This window comes from Palaemon carinicauda, chromosome 10 (assembly GCF_036898095.1).
Source record: "Palaemon carinicauda isolate YSFRI2023 chromosome 10, ASM3689809v2, whole genome shotgun sequence".
NCBI classification, from domain to species: domain Eukaryota; kingdom Metazoa; phylum Arthropoda; class Malacostraca; order Decapoda; family Palaemonidae; genus Palaemon; species Palaemon carinicauda.
The window spans coordinates 71,660,151-71,675,939 of record NC_090734.1 but is presented as its reverse complement, the minus strand read 5'-3'; positions in this window follow the sequence as shown (position 1 = coordinate 71,675,939).

The window sequence follows — 15,789 nt, the reverse complement described above, 5'->3', positions numbered from 1 at the left end:
TTGTGAACTTTGTGATTTTTTAAAGAAATATGATGATATTGATGTAAATAAATATTTTCACGATAATGACGAGGGATTTGCAAGTGAAACTTCAGACGAAGGATATAATAGCGATAAAATGAGAAATGAAGAAGATGGGGTTAGATGTTAGAAGAAGAAAAATAAATGTATTGATGAGGGGTGGGGGGAGGAGGGAGGGAAGGGGAACCATTATTCCAATATCATCATGAATTAAATATTTTCAGTTATTATCATGAAAAATTTACGGAGTGTATGAAAATAAATGATAAACAAATAAATATATAAGTGTTGATAATAAACCCAATCCAGTATATATAAAAATAAACGAATTGAGAAAGTAACACGAATCCTTTTATTTCATATTCATTCCCTCTTATTCATTATCTGCCATCATATCTAATAGACAATAATACAGTCTATAAATTGGCACAAGATATGGTATTAGTTGACCCTAATAGCTATTATCAGACAAAATAATAATTGTAAACGCAAAAAACAAAATTGCATAGAGTAGTTAGAAATATCTTCCTCACATTTAAATAAAAAAAATAAGGAATGTGAGTTATACTAAAAGACAAAAAAAAATCAATCGCATATAATATATTTATATATACAAAAAATTCATGATAATTATGTTTGCCACATAATAGTAGTAACATATGCAGTTATATATTGTGTTTTGTACTCTCTATAGCATTCCTCGTAAAAAGGTGTTTATAAACAAAACTTTTATAACACTTTATTTTAAATTGTTATGAAATATATGATTTAAAAAAAAATACGATGACATTGATATGAATAAATATCTTTCTATTTCTATGAAACGAAAATTATAATGAGGTAATGTTATTGGAATTGAATCCAAGTATAAAAGGGGAAAGTATTCACCAAAGCTAACCATTTGTTGTAGGGATGGATTTAGCCAACATAAATAATGAGGACGAGGGATTCGCAAGTGAAACTTCAGACGAAGGATATAATAGCGACGAAACGAAAAATGAAGAAGGTGGTTATACGACAGAAGAACTTGAAATAGACGTTGAATATTATTATAGGTATAGAATGAAAATGGAAGAAAAGATATTGGTGGAAAGACGGGAACCATTTTTCCAACATCATCATCATCAACAGAAAAAAAAAGTGTCAGTACATCAACAAAAAAATAAACGCATGAATTTTTAGTAACGAAATTCACAAAAAAACGTTTGTTTTATATTTAAACAACAAATAAAACGCTCGTGGCTATCATTTTTTTAATTATTACCCCAAAAAAAATTGACTAAGTGTATAAAAATAAATTATAAACGTCTATATAAGATATACATAAAAGTTGATAAGTTTTCCAATACAGCATATATAAAATTTACAAACCACCACTTTAATGCTATATGTAGTACTAAATTTATTATCATGGTCGTTTGGTAGTATTTCTAATAATGAATTGTTTACGGCTGAGAATATTTAAACATTTTTCCCGTTCGTCCTCTTTTGGAATTTGTTTAAATAAAATGTATAGAATCATAGAAAAAAAAAAAGGAAAATGTCAGTGAATGTATTTAGATTTTTAAATAGTTGGTTGTATGTAATATATAAATATTATTGTTTACTTGTTTAGATATAAAAAATATAATAATGTTTCCCGTTTGGGAAGATTATAAAATTCACGGGTTGAATAAAAATTTGAATCATCTACAAAATATAAAAAGAAAACATATACTACGTGAAGAGGCCGTATTTCCAAATGACGAGCTTGACCATTATTTCATTAGAATAGAATTAATAGAAATGAAGCCCCATAAATATGGAAATTCATCGATAATTAATTTGCCTACGGTTTTTGGGGCCGTTTCACCCCAGGAAGTCCTTCTTGGACTTGTATGTCCTAATGAAAGTACGAATAAATATTATAAACAAATATTTTATTGGTTTGTAGAAAATCCAATGTGTGATTTATACAACAAATTTAATATGTCTATTTCACAACAAGGTATTGATTTAAGTAATCCCATATCAGCTTTAGGTGAACTTATTACGCCATGCAGAAATAAGAATATTTGGTTTTTTAAGAATGATTTAATTAATTGTCAAAAACTGAAGATATTTATAAAACTAACCACTTCAGATATGATCGAGATATTAAAAAACTGTCCTGATCCTAGTATAAGTTTAAATTCCAATAATTATCTTATCGATGCTCCTGAAAAATTTGTACAAATAATAAACGAATTGAGAAAGAAACACGAATCGTTTGATTTCATATTCAATTTTATTCATTATCTACCCTCGTATCTAATAGACGATAATGCAGTTTATAAATTGGCACAAGATATTGTATTAGTTGATTCTAATTGCTTTTACCAGAAAAAAAAAATAACCGCAAGCACAAAAAAAAACAAAATTGCATAGAGCATTATTAAATATGGAAGAATATATTTCATGTCGTGAATATAAAAGTGGAATACCAGAATATTTTTTCATACACAATAAATATTCCACATAAATGTAAGAAATATAACGAGAATAATCTAATAATTTATGAAGTTATTTATTCAATAAATGAAGGCGACTTTGTTACTTCATTTAGAAATATCCTCCTCACAAATAAACAAAAAAATAAAGAATATGGATTATATTAATAAAGAAGAAAAAAAAACAATCGCACATATAATATTTATATATCATAAAAAAACGATAATTATTTTTGTCGCATAAAATTAATTAATTGGTTGTTAATTTTACCCGCAAAGGATTACACACACACACACACACACACACATATATATATATATATATATATATATATATATATATATATATATATATATATATATATATATATATATATATATATATATGTATATATATATATATATATATATGTATATATATATATATATATACATATATATATATATATATATATATATATATATATATATATATATATATATATATATATATATATATATATATATATATATATATATATATATATATATATATCAATCACTTACCACTATCGCAGCTCCTTTTTTCTTCCTGTATTTCAAAAGAACGAGCAAATAAATGTACGCAGTGTAACAATATCTCTTCCCCCTTTTTTTTTTTTACTTGTTCTCGTTGTGGGTACAGCGAGAAACTATTTTTGTGTACACATTATACCCGCCAACATTAGCTTTTACTGTTATACTTTTTGTTTTCTTTATATGGCTATTGGCTAGTTTAAAAAATAAAAGACCACCAATTTATATATTTTAACTAACCAACTACAACCTTTTCTCTAATTAGGCTAAACTACGTTAATTGGTTTGTTGGTTAAAAACGACGCAAAATATTTTTTAAAGCATTTTCATGTCATAGACAATTATACCTTTTTTTATTCATATCATTCACCAATCTTTTAGATAATTTATATACATTATTGTCGGCATCCAAAAATATATTTTTTTCATCATATTGATCTACTGTCAATAAATCTTTTTCCTTAATTTTGATTATTGTATCTTTATTTATTACAATTATGCCATCATATGAAACGAGCCTTTTAAATTCTAACAAATTTTTATGATGTGACATAATAGCGGTATGGAAAAAAAAAGTAGGTTGATTGGTTATTATACTTTTTTGTGAAAGTTATTTATTATTATTATTATTATTATTATTATTATTATTATTATTATTATTATTATTATTATTATTATTATTATTTTAAAAAATCTTATTTTTACATATTCATATATATTAAAATGTAGCATTTTATATTCAAGTTGAAAAAATCAATACTAATACAAATATAGATATATAAAAAATATGAACTTTATGGAAAATTTAAAGAAAATTACAAATAGAATTACCAAGCCAAGTTCTTTTCAGGTACCAGTAGAAATGCACAACAATAATATTGATTTTAATAATTACATTCCATTTTCTCCCGGACCACCACTACCACGGCCAGCAATTCCTAATAGTCCCTATCCACATGATACAAATCCAAATTACCCACAACAACAACAACAGCAACAACAACAACAACAACAACAATTACATTTAGTCCCTTATCAGCCACCGGGTACCGATATAGTCCCATATACTGGAAACAATAATAATAATAATAATAATAATGATTTGAATTCTAATTTATTTTCACCACCACAGCCAGCAATTCTTAATAATCCTTATCCACATGATACAAATCCAAATTACCCAAAACAACAACAACAACAACAACAATTACATTTAGTCACTTATCAGCCACCGGGTACCGACATAGTCCCATATACTGGAAATAATAACAATAATAATAGTTTTCAGCAGTCTCTGCTACCAATATCATCATCACCATCACCACCACCACCACCACCACCACCAAATTTTCTACCCCCTGTGACAAATAATAATAATAATAATAATAATAATAATAATAATAATAATAATAATAATAATAATAATAATAATAATAATAATAATAATAATAATAATAGTAATAATCAAATAGTATTACCTAATTCGTCCCAACAACCCAGGGAGAAAACGAAAAACAAAAAATATTGTAGCGAATGTAATATTCGAAAGCGCAGAAATTCTAATACATCCAGTAAGCCATCAAGGGAGATGAAAAGAAGGGGCAGTATCAGCAAAAATAAAAAAAAATAGAAAGAAAAGTACAAGTAGTAATGATAAAAACGAAAGAAATAGAACTAGAAGAAAAAGTACCAGTGATCAGGGGGGCACAAGAAACAGAAAGGCAAGTACGAGTAGAAATAAACAAAGAACACCAAGACAAAGAAGGTCGTTGGTTTCTTTGCCCAATAACCGCAAGCCCGGTCGCCCTAAAGGTTCAAAAAATAGAATAAAAATGAATCCTATAACCTTAACTAATCCAAATAATGATAATGAACAAATTGGAAAAGTTGAATGTGAAATTAGAGGCAATAGACAACAGAAAAATAAAGTTTTATCTTCTTACAAAAATGTTAAATTAGAGAGACCACTAATGGACGGTCAACTTAGCGGAGACTGTTCAAAAACACTATTACAAAGTACATTTAAATCTTAATTCAAAAGTATGTTTCTGAATTCGATTGGCGTGTAAATAACAAAACTTTAAAAAACAAGGATAAGAATATGACAGAAATATTTGGTGATATTTATTTTTATATGCAGATAATAAAATGTTGTCTCCTATAATACAGCGAATAAGTTTTTTTTCCTCGTTTGATACTTATTTGGTATAACATTTTTTATTGTTTTCATAAATTATATCATTAACATTACTATTATCCCCATAATCATATATATATATTTATCATTAACAATTTCAATTTTCTGTTTAGTTTATTAAGTAAAATTTTCATAAATTCAATTCTAAATTTAATAGGCATATTTTTGTAAAATGATTGGTGTTTCGAGAGTTCTGGGAAAATATTCCAATGATTCATTGGATTTAATGTTATAATATGAATGGGTAAAATACTCGGGGGGTATACTTTCATATCAATAGATACATAATTTATGGGAATTTTTAGGAGGAATCTAGCCTTAAATTTTGTTATTTTATTATCATTACCCAATTTCTTATAAGATAAACAAGGACCCGTCATTTCCATATTGAATGTATTTAATGAGAAAACTTAAATTCTTAAATATAATAAAAAAATAGATATTAATATACAATTATTTAAAAAAAACTTTATTATTATAATCTTTATGATTATTCCGGGTTCATTATAATGCCCATATCAACCACCATTCCATTTTTTGTTAAAATGCCATATAAAAAGGGCCTATTTATCTCGGTTATAATTTTATTATTAATACAATCATAACAATATAAAGCAGAGACAGAAGAACTTGAAACTCCACGGACATTTACTGTTATTTCATAGCTCGTAGTTAACAGAATATTTTGACATTTAAAATCTTTGTTTTTTAAAATGTTTGAAATGTCTCGGTCATCATCAAATAAACGTGATAGGTTCCACGTTGCTCCTGGACCAGCAAACGAAAATGCTTTATCTAAATTCATAGAGTTATATTTTACTTTGAATGTTGGTAGAATTAATTTAGTAGAAATTTTTTCGTTAAAAGTATGATGTAATGATGCCCAATCGATTTTTTCGTTTAATTCTATTAATTCGTCAAATGAAGCAATCTTATTCGGAATAGCAACAACTAAATAGTCACTACCATCAAGATGCATTTGATATATATCAGCTCCAACTTCATACGACATGAGACTTTTAGGCAGTTCTGAATAATCCCCGAGAATTGCGCTTACTGTAATTTGTTTATTTGGGTTTATGAAAAACTCTCTGCTTCCATAATCTTCAAAGTGTTCTCCCCAAATATCATCCAATTTTGTAACACCCGAAATATAAACTTTTACGTCATTTCCTATTGTTGGATCCATAACATTATTCATGTGGGTTTTATCAAAAAAAATTTTATTAATGCGGCGTATGGCTTTTGATGATTCTGATAGGCTTGTTGTCATATAATTATCTGATAATGGTATGCCTAATTTTTCCCCTCTCGCATATATTCCCACTGCAACTTTAACTTTAGAGTCTGCTGATGGTTGCTGGTTAATATCATCTAATAAATCTGGAATATTAATATGTTGGGTAGTAACACCACTAGCACCATTTACTAATGGCGCTAGAGTTTTAATTATACCATGAACACCGATACCAACATTTCCGTTATTGGATTCTCTTTCTATTTTAGCAATGACAGAAAACAAAGCAGAACACAAGTTATTGTGGTTTTTATATAATCCCATTTTTTTGTGATAAATTGAATAATCTCCTTTTCTATCTTTTTTTATTATTTGTTTTGTCGGTTGGCTAACTTGTTTACTTATACGTTGAACTAAAGTAATATTTCAAGTGTGTGCATATTTTATATAAATCAAGAAGTACTTAATTTTCTAATTATATTCAAATATTCACTATAGACAATAGATAAAATTATTATTATTATATCAAATATTATTTCCCAATATTAAAAAAGAAAGGAAAAATGAACAATGATAATATTGGTGAAAATGAAACTTACAGTATATTACGCCATGTTTTGGGGGGGGATATTCAATTTTTAAATAATTTATCAAATTATCTAAATGCGTCTAATGTAAAACAAATTTGCGAAAATTATAACAAACCATATGCAATGAATGATTTTAATCCAAGAACTGGGCGTATTCGTATTGGAATGCCAATTACTAGGCCGAGAAAAATATTAAGAGAAGGTAGTTTAAAAAATTACAAATCAATAATTTTAAAGTTCTGTCGGTACAAATTACATCATTATGGAAAAGAATCTCTGATATCACCAGAAATGATTGAAAAATATGTTGACGATCATTTAAATAATGGAATAAAACAGTACCAAATTATAGCAACTGAAATTCGCGTTCTTAATAAAAATATTATCGTCCCAACAACGGGTCAAGAAATGGCAAAACCAAAACCAAAATTTTTATGGGGAAAAAATAAGTATACAGCATGCAACACTACCATTTCCAATAAACCCCAATTTATGCATGGAGAAATTGCTTTATGTATGTTAAGATTATATAAAACTTGTCCCAATAGAGATCACGTACATAAAGCTTTTTTAATATATTATTCTGGATTAAGATCAGCAAAAGCAGATTCTTTAACATTTAGAGATATAGCACAAGGATATTCAAATTTTATGATTATCATACCAGTTAGAATAGGAAAAGGACGCCAAATGAGAAATGTTGTTTTATTTCAAGGTGCTCCAATTTTATATTACAAAAAACATTTAATTCCATATTTGGCGTTAAAGATTAAAAAGTTGCTAATAGATAATCCAAATAAAGAATCTAAAGATTTTCTAGACACAAAAATATTTGCCGGTTCAAATTATCCATCATGTAGAAAGGCATTTCGTAAATGTTTGCAGTGGGCGGTCGATAAATTTTTTGTCGAACGAGACCAAAATAACTCTGACGAAGATGATAACAATATTAATAATGACGAAGAAGAAGAAGAAGAAGAAGAAGAAGAAGAAGAAGAAGAAAATGACATAAAAGGGGCAGGGTTACATTCTTTAAGAGCAGATTGGTCAACGCGAACATTAACTTTATTATGTTCGATAAACAAAAATCCATATATCGCCGCAAATATGACTGCACGCTTATTGGGACATAGATCCATTAAGTTACTTGATAAACATTATCTAAATCAAGGAAATAGCCTGAATCCCGAAAAGAACCACATTCAATTAATTTTAGAAACATTTAAAAATTACGTCACAGAAGGCACCGAAAAGATGGTGACTGACGAAAATTATTCTCTGTCTGCCAAACCCACCAAAATATTATTCGGTGGACTCAAGTATGGAAATATTGTTAAAGAAATACAAAGAAATAGAAAAAGGAAAAGAATTGGAAATTTAGCAGCGCTAAGTAAAGTAAAAGACGAGTGTTTTATTCTTCGTGAAACAGAGAAAGAAAATTATTGTTATGATGATAACATAAATATAATAGATGATAATGGTGATGATGATGATGATGATGATGATAATAAAAATATTAATAATGATGATATAGAATTTATGAACGAAGAAGACTATACCATTAATAATTACGCCAACGATGAGTTATTATTTTCTGGTGAAGATACAGAAAATCTAATTTATATCTAGCTTAAACTATTTTCAAAAATATTTCCATGCTTGATACTAATGATAATAATATAAATATAATATAACATCACGATTCACCGCTATAATTTGATGTTTTGGGTGTGGTAATAATAGTAGTAGTAGTAGTAGTAGTAGTAGTAGTAGTAGTAGTAGTAAGTTTGAAATGAATACTAATCCTAATCCTAATGATATAGTATGGCCCCTAAGCTTTAATGGCCAACGGAATGTAGATATTTCTAGTGATTGTGGATTTTTTTTTTCACGTGTTATATTGAGACGACGATCATTTGAAAATAAGATTATCATATCGTGCATTTTGGCTTTTTCCTATGTTTGAAATATTAAATTTGGGCTCCACAACTTGGAAAGAATTTATTGATAACGATAAGATTATTGATATAGACTTAAAAGATAATTCTTTGCCTTTCCCCTATGTATTATTATTTGCCATTGATGCTAATATTCGATGGGTCGTTTATTCTAAACTGCGAGAAAATAATATTAGAATTAATGGCAATACCAGCAATATTCCAAAACTAGTGCCTTACGATTTTGTAGAAAAATTTTATAAACTAAAAGAATAATCTGATAATGTAATTGTTTTTACTGGATATTTTTGTACAAGAACGTGGAATGTTGTATGTAAAAAGTGTATATATTATACAATTAAACCAAGCTGGGTTAGTAGTAGTGGGAGGCACGAATTCACAGAATATTTTCACATGAGCCGCATTGAAGATTTACCAATATTTAAGTGTTTTGGCAAAGATTTCCATATATGTTTTGGCACAGAAAAAAATTTCCATATACTTGTGTATATACTTAATTATTATCATCATTATTATTGTAAATACTGTTTACGTCCTTGTTTTCATTTCATCACAGTATCACCTCATTTTCTCGTGGGTGAATTAAAGAAATTTTATATTCATCATAATAGTTTCACATATGTAGAACTTTGTTTTGGAAGATTATATTCAATCTTCTTGGAAGTTTGGCAAAAAGTACAGGCGCCGATGGTTGATGCTATAGTAACCAATAATTTAACTCATGAAATATTTACAAACAATCTTGTCACAAATACATAAATTTGTTTTTCTTTTTTTGTATATATTTGATGAAGAAAGACTTTATTTTCCATTGTTGTTATTGGTGAACTTAGTATTTAGAATAAATAAATAATAGAGCAATAAAGAATCTAATATTTTTAATTTTAAAGTTTCTTTATCCAATATTGACATTAAAGTTATTGTTACTCTGCTCTTTTTATAAAAAAAAATTCCTTCTGTTTTTTTTTTTATTTTGTTTTGTAGTATTTATTCCTAAGAGGAATGAATGAAGCTCTCAGAAATCAATATTCAGTTTTGCCTACATTTTCTTGTATGTTGGGCCGTAGTAAAATAAGAGGTTTGATGGATTCAGGTTGCCAATTTAATTTCATTTCTGCGCGTGCTTTAGAAGGTCGGCATTTCAAAGTTGTTCTTGATAATGTTAACTTAAATCTCCGGGAATGACTGGATCAAAACTCTATCGTACAAAGATAGTTCAAATTTATGTTAAGATTGGGAAAACAGTGCATAATATAGAAGCTTTTTGTCACCCAGATTTAAATTTAGATTTGTCGGAAATACCCGGCCTTGGTAAAGTTGTTAACAGTTTTAGAAATTATGGTTATAAGCTTTTAGATGAGTTTCTTGATGAGGATAAAGAAGACATATCAAACATTCAGTTTGTCCTGGGCGCAAATTCAGCGCACTGTCTCTTGGAAAAGGTGGGTAGTTTTGGTCATTGTGGTCAGTGTGTGTACTATGAAACAAAATTTGGCATTATGTTAATAGGAAACATTGAGAAATTAATTGCAAATTTGAAATTTCTCCCTAACCTGCATGATGATACTCATTTACTTTTTGGCTCGGACGCTGTGTTTAAGGGAACTTCTCGTGAAACCATAAGACGGCGTGTTACTTCAGTAATGCCTCTCTCGAGCCATGTAACTAATGACGGTGAAGAAAAGGAAGATATTAAAGGGGAAAGTAGTACACATCGAGGAAAAAAGAGGAGGGCTGCTGTCATTGGTGAGACAAGAACGAGAGATATGTTGAGAAATTAGTATGCAGTATATATTTGGGTGTTGGTAATTTTTATTTTTTCTCCTTAGAATTACTTAATTTTGTAACATTACCGTTACCATTCGAATTTTGGAGTATCGAAGAATTATTTTATATATGATGATAACATAAATATAATAGATGATGATGATGATGATGATTCAAAATCGGCGTTTCAAAGTTGTTCGTGATAATGTTAACTTAAATCTCCATGGAATGACTGGATCAAAACTGTCTTACAAAGATAGTTCAAATTTGTGTTAAGATTGGGAAAACAGTGCATAATATAGAAGCTTATTGTCACCCAGATTTAAATTTAGATTCGTCGGAAATACCCGGCCTTGGTAAAGTTGTTAAAGGTTTTAGAAATTATGGTTATAAGCTTTTAGATGAGTTTCTTGATGAGGATAAAGAAGACATACCAAACATTCAGTTTGTCCTGGGTGCAAATTCAGTGCACTGTCTCTTGGAAAAGGTGGTTAGTTTTGGTCATCGTGGTCAGTGTGTGTACTATGAAACAAAATTTGGCATTATGTTAATAGGAAACATTGAGAAATTAATTGCAAATTTGAAATTTCTCCCTAACCTGCATGATGATACTCATTTACTTTTTGGCACGGACGCTGACGGTGAAGAAATGGAAGATATTAAATGGGACAGTAGTACAGTGAACCCTCGTTTATCGCGGTAGATAGGTTCCAGACCCGGCCGCGATAGGTGAAATTCCGCGAAGTAGTGACATCATATTTACCTATTTGTTTAACATGTATATTCGGACTTTTAAAACCTTCCCTTGTACGTAGTACTGTTAACAAACTACCCTTTAATGTACAGAACACTTAATGCATGTACTACAGCACCCTAAACTAAAACAGGCACAAATATTAAAGGCGATTTTATATCATGCGTTTCCTAAACACCTAAAAAGCGCGATAAAAAATGGCAACCAATGTTTTGTTTACGTTCATCTCTGATCATAATAAAGAAACAAACTCATTTAGTGTACACATACATGTATAGGTTAGTTTTTGCATCAATTATATTGATTATACAGTATGTTGATTTTTTTATTACCAATGTTTTACTTTATTTTTATTAGGACTTCTAAATGAAATGTTTTTCTTTATGACGCCGCCTGAAACGACGGCGTCATAAAGTACTGTACGCTCAGTAAACAACCACGCTCAGAACAAACAAGGCATTTAACGCGCATGATGATAGTGATAAATAATGATACAGTACAGTATTTACAGTAAAAGCATTTACAAAATATGTTACCTTACAAATATAATTTATCGTATCTATATAAAATCATACAGTACTGTACAGTACATATTGTACGTAGCAAAGCAGGAAAACAATTTAAATGTAAATTTTAAACAAAAAAAATCAATTTACGAGAGAGAGAGAGAGAGAGAGAGAGAGAGAGAGAGAGAGAGAGAGAGAGAGAGAGAGAGAGAGAGAGAGCCTTACCTTACCTTATTGCCTTATTTTTGCCTTATTTTTTGTTTGGGTTCCCCCAGGTCCCTCAGTGTGAGGCACCTCGTATATCCACCAGAGAGTTGCTAATGCATCTTCCGGTGTATTTTGCATCTTCCAGTCTTGGATGGTCTGGGATGCATCTTAGGTATTTATCGAGCTGATTCTTAAACACATCTACGCTCACTCCTGATATGTTTCTTAGATGAGCTGGCAGCGCATTAAATAGTCGCTGCATTATCGATGCTGGTGCGTAGTGGATTAATGTCCTGTGCGCCTTTCTCAGTTTACCTGGAATGCTTTTTGGCACTATTAATCTACCTCGGCTTGCTCTTTCTGATATTTTAAGCTCCATGATGTTTTCAGTAATTCCTTCTATTTGCTTCCATGCTTGTATTATCATGTAGCGTTCTCTTCTCCTTTCTAGACTGTATAGTTTTAAAAATTGCAGTCTTTCCCAGTAGTCAAGGTCCTTAACTTCTTCTATTCTAGCAGTATAGGACCTTTGTACACTCTCTATTTGCGCAATATCCTTTTGGTAGTGTGGGTACCATATCACAGTACTCGAGTGTACTACGCACATAAGTTTTGTAAAGCATAATCATGTGTTCAGCTTTTCTTGTTTTAAAGTGTCTGAATAACATTCCCATTTTTGCTTTACATTTAGCCAACAGTGTTGCTATTTGGTCGTTGCATAACATATTCCTATTTAAAATTACACCAAGGTCTTTAATTGCTTCCTTGTTTGTGATTGTCTCATTATTAGGTCCCTTGTATGCATACACCATTCCTTCTCTGTTTCCATAATTTATTGATTCGAATTTATCGGAGTTAAATACCATCCTATTTATCTCCGCCCATTCGTATATTTTGTTTAGATCTCTTTGTAGTGAGTTCCTATCTTCATCACAAGTAATTTCTCTACTTATTCTTGTGTCATCGGCGAAACTTCTCACTACGGAGTTTTCAACATCACAGTCTATGTCTGAGATCATAATAACAAATAGCAGTGCAGCTAATACCGTACCTTGGGGCACACCAGATATTACCTGGGCTTCATCTGCTTTCTCGTCATTTGCAACCACTATCTGTTTTCTGTTTTGCAGGAATTCTTTTACCCATTTTCCTATCTTTCCCACAATATTATGCTTTCTCATTTTTTTCTCCAATATGTTATGGTCTACCTTGTCAAAGGCTTTTGCAAAATCTAGATAGATCACATCTGTGTCTTTTTCATTTATCATATTATTGTATATGTTTTCATAGTGTGCTATCAGTTGGGTCTGTGTACTTTTTCCAGGTACGAAACCGTGTTGACCCATATTAAACAAATTATTTTTGACCAAATGGTTCATTATTTTCTTTTTTATTACCCTCTCATACACTTTCATAATATGTGATGTTAGACTAACAGGTCTATAATTGCTTGCCTCTAGTCTTGATCCACTTTTGAAGATAGGGGTTATATAAGCTAATTTATGTTTAACATATATCTCGCTCATATCTACACTCTGTCTTAGCAGTATTGCAAGCGGCTTCGAGATAGTGTTTGCAGTTTTTTTTAACAAAATCGCTGGAACTCCATCTGGTCCGGCTGCCGATCCATTTTTAATTTCGTTTATAGCCGTGACAATATCTGCTTCATTAATATCTATATCGGTTAGATATTCGACATTTTCTTCTCTCATTTCTGTTTCATTATTCTCATTCGCAATTCTTGGCGTGAACTCACTCTTATATTTTTCTGCTAATATGTTGCATATTTCCTTTTTTTCATTCGTTAGCCGTCCTTCAATTCTTAGATGGCCTATTTCTATTCTCCTTTTATTCATCTTTTTTGCATAGGAGTAAAGTACTTTGGGGTTTCTTTTTATATTTTGAAGTGTCCTTTCTTCTAAGTCCCTTTTTTCATTTTCTTTCGACTGTATAATCTTTTGGTCTGCATTTTCTATCTTACATTTTATTTCCCTCATTTTCCACACATTTTTTTCTTTTGCAAGATTTTTCTCCCACTTTCTAATTTTTTGAAATAAGATCCTTCTGTCTCTTGGTATGCACGTCTTTTGTTTATTGTTTTTTTTTCGGTACATATTTTTCAACAATTTTCTCCAGTATTTTGTACAGTATGTCCGTATTTACCTGTATATTATCACTTATAAATACATTTTTCCATTCTTTATTCAGTTCTTCATTTATTTCTGACCATTTTATATTCTTACTGTAAAAGTTATATTTTCCATATCCTTCCCAAAGTTTTGTGCTTTTATTAATTCTGTGATCAGAGAGAGAGAGAGAGAGAGAGAGAGAGAGAGAGAGAGAGAGAGAGAGAGAGAGAGAGAGAGAGAGAGAGAGAGAGAGAGAGAGAGAGAGAGATTGTTTTACGTACGTAAATGTAAATTTTAAACAAAAAAATATGATAGGTTACAACATGTAGACTTTTAAAACCTTCCCTTTAACTTAATGCATACAGTACAGTACTAAACTATAAAACAGGCACAAATACAGTATTAGAATGTGAGAATATTAAAGTAAAAAATAAAGATTGTTACTGTACTCACCACGAAAGAAGTTCAAGAAAAACTTGAATGATGATGGCGATGAATTTGCTGCACAGTAGAAATGATGATGATGAAGCTGATGATGTGTTCTACTGTGCAGCCAGGTAGTATTTTACGTCTCTTCAGACGGAGGTGTCTTTTCCTGGGACACCTCTTCAACTTCTTCAATTTCTTCTGAAGGCGTAGTAGCAGGAGGAACTGGCTCTTTTTTGCGAGGCTGGAAGAACATTGTGATCGGAAGTTGTTGCCGCTGCTTCTTTTTTCGATCTAAGAGCATCTTGTAGGGAGTCATTATGTCATCAACCTTGTTGCAGAATTGCATCGACCGAACCATATCCTCATCCCACTCTTGCAACATTTCTTTCACCTCCTTTATATGGTTGCAGACCTTGGCAAGCCGTTCTAGTGTTAAGCCCGTTTTTTCGACATTTTCTTGGGTCTCTTCCTGGGTTTCACTCCCTTCTTCGCTTGCCGATTTCGTCAGGTCTTCGAGGTCTGCGTCAGTTAGAGGCTGGGAATGGCAGTCCAACAATTCGTCGACGTCTTCAGTCGTCATGTCGCCAAACCCGTCACCTCCAATTATGGCAGCCAACTGCACAGATTTGCGTACTGCAGAGTGTTGGATTTCAGCAGGTGTAAATCCCTCGTCGTCGTAAACAATCTCGGGCCACAACTTCTTCCAGCTCGCATTCACAGTTGCAGGTTTCATCTCTTGAAGTGCCTTCTGAATATTCTTCAGGCACGTGGCTATGGTGTACTGCCGCCAGTACGCCTTCAAGTTAAAATCTTCATCCTCATCCTCTTGGGCAGCATCCACACACGCAACGAGGTCCGCCAAGGTAGAGGGCCTTGAACGCCCTGATAACCCCCTGGTCCATCGGTTGAATTAATGACGTGGTGTTGGGTGGCAGGAACTCAACCTGAACGCCCTCACACGACAGGTCAGT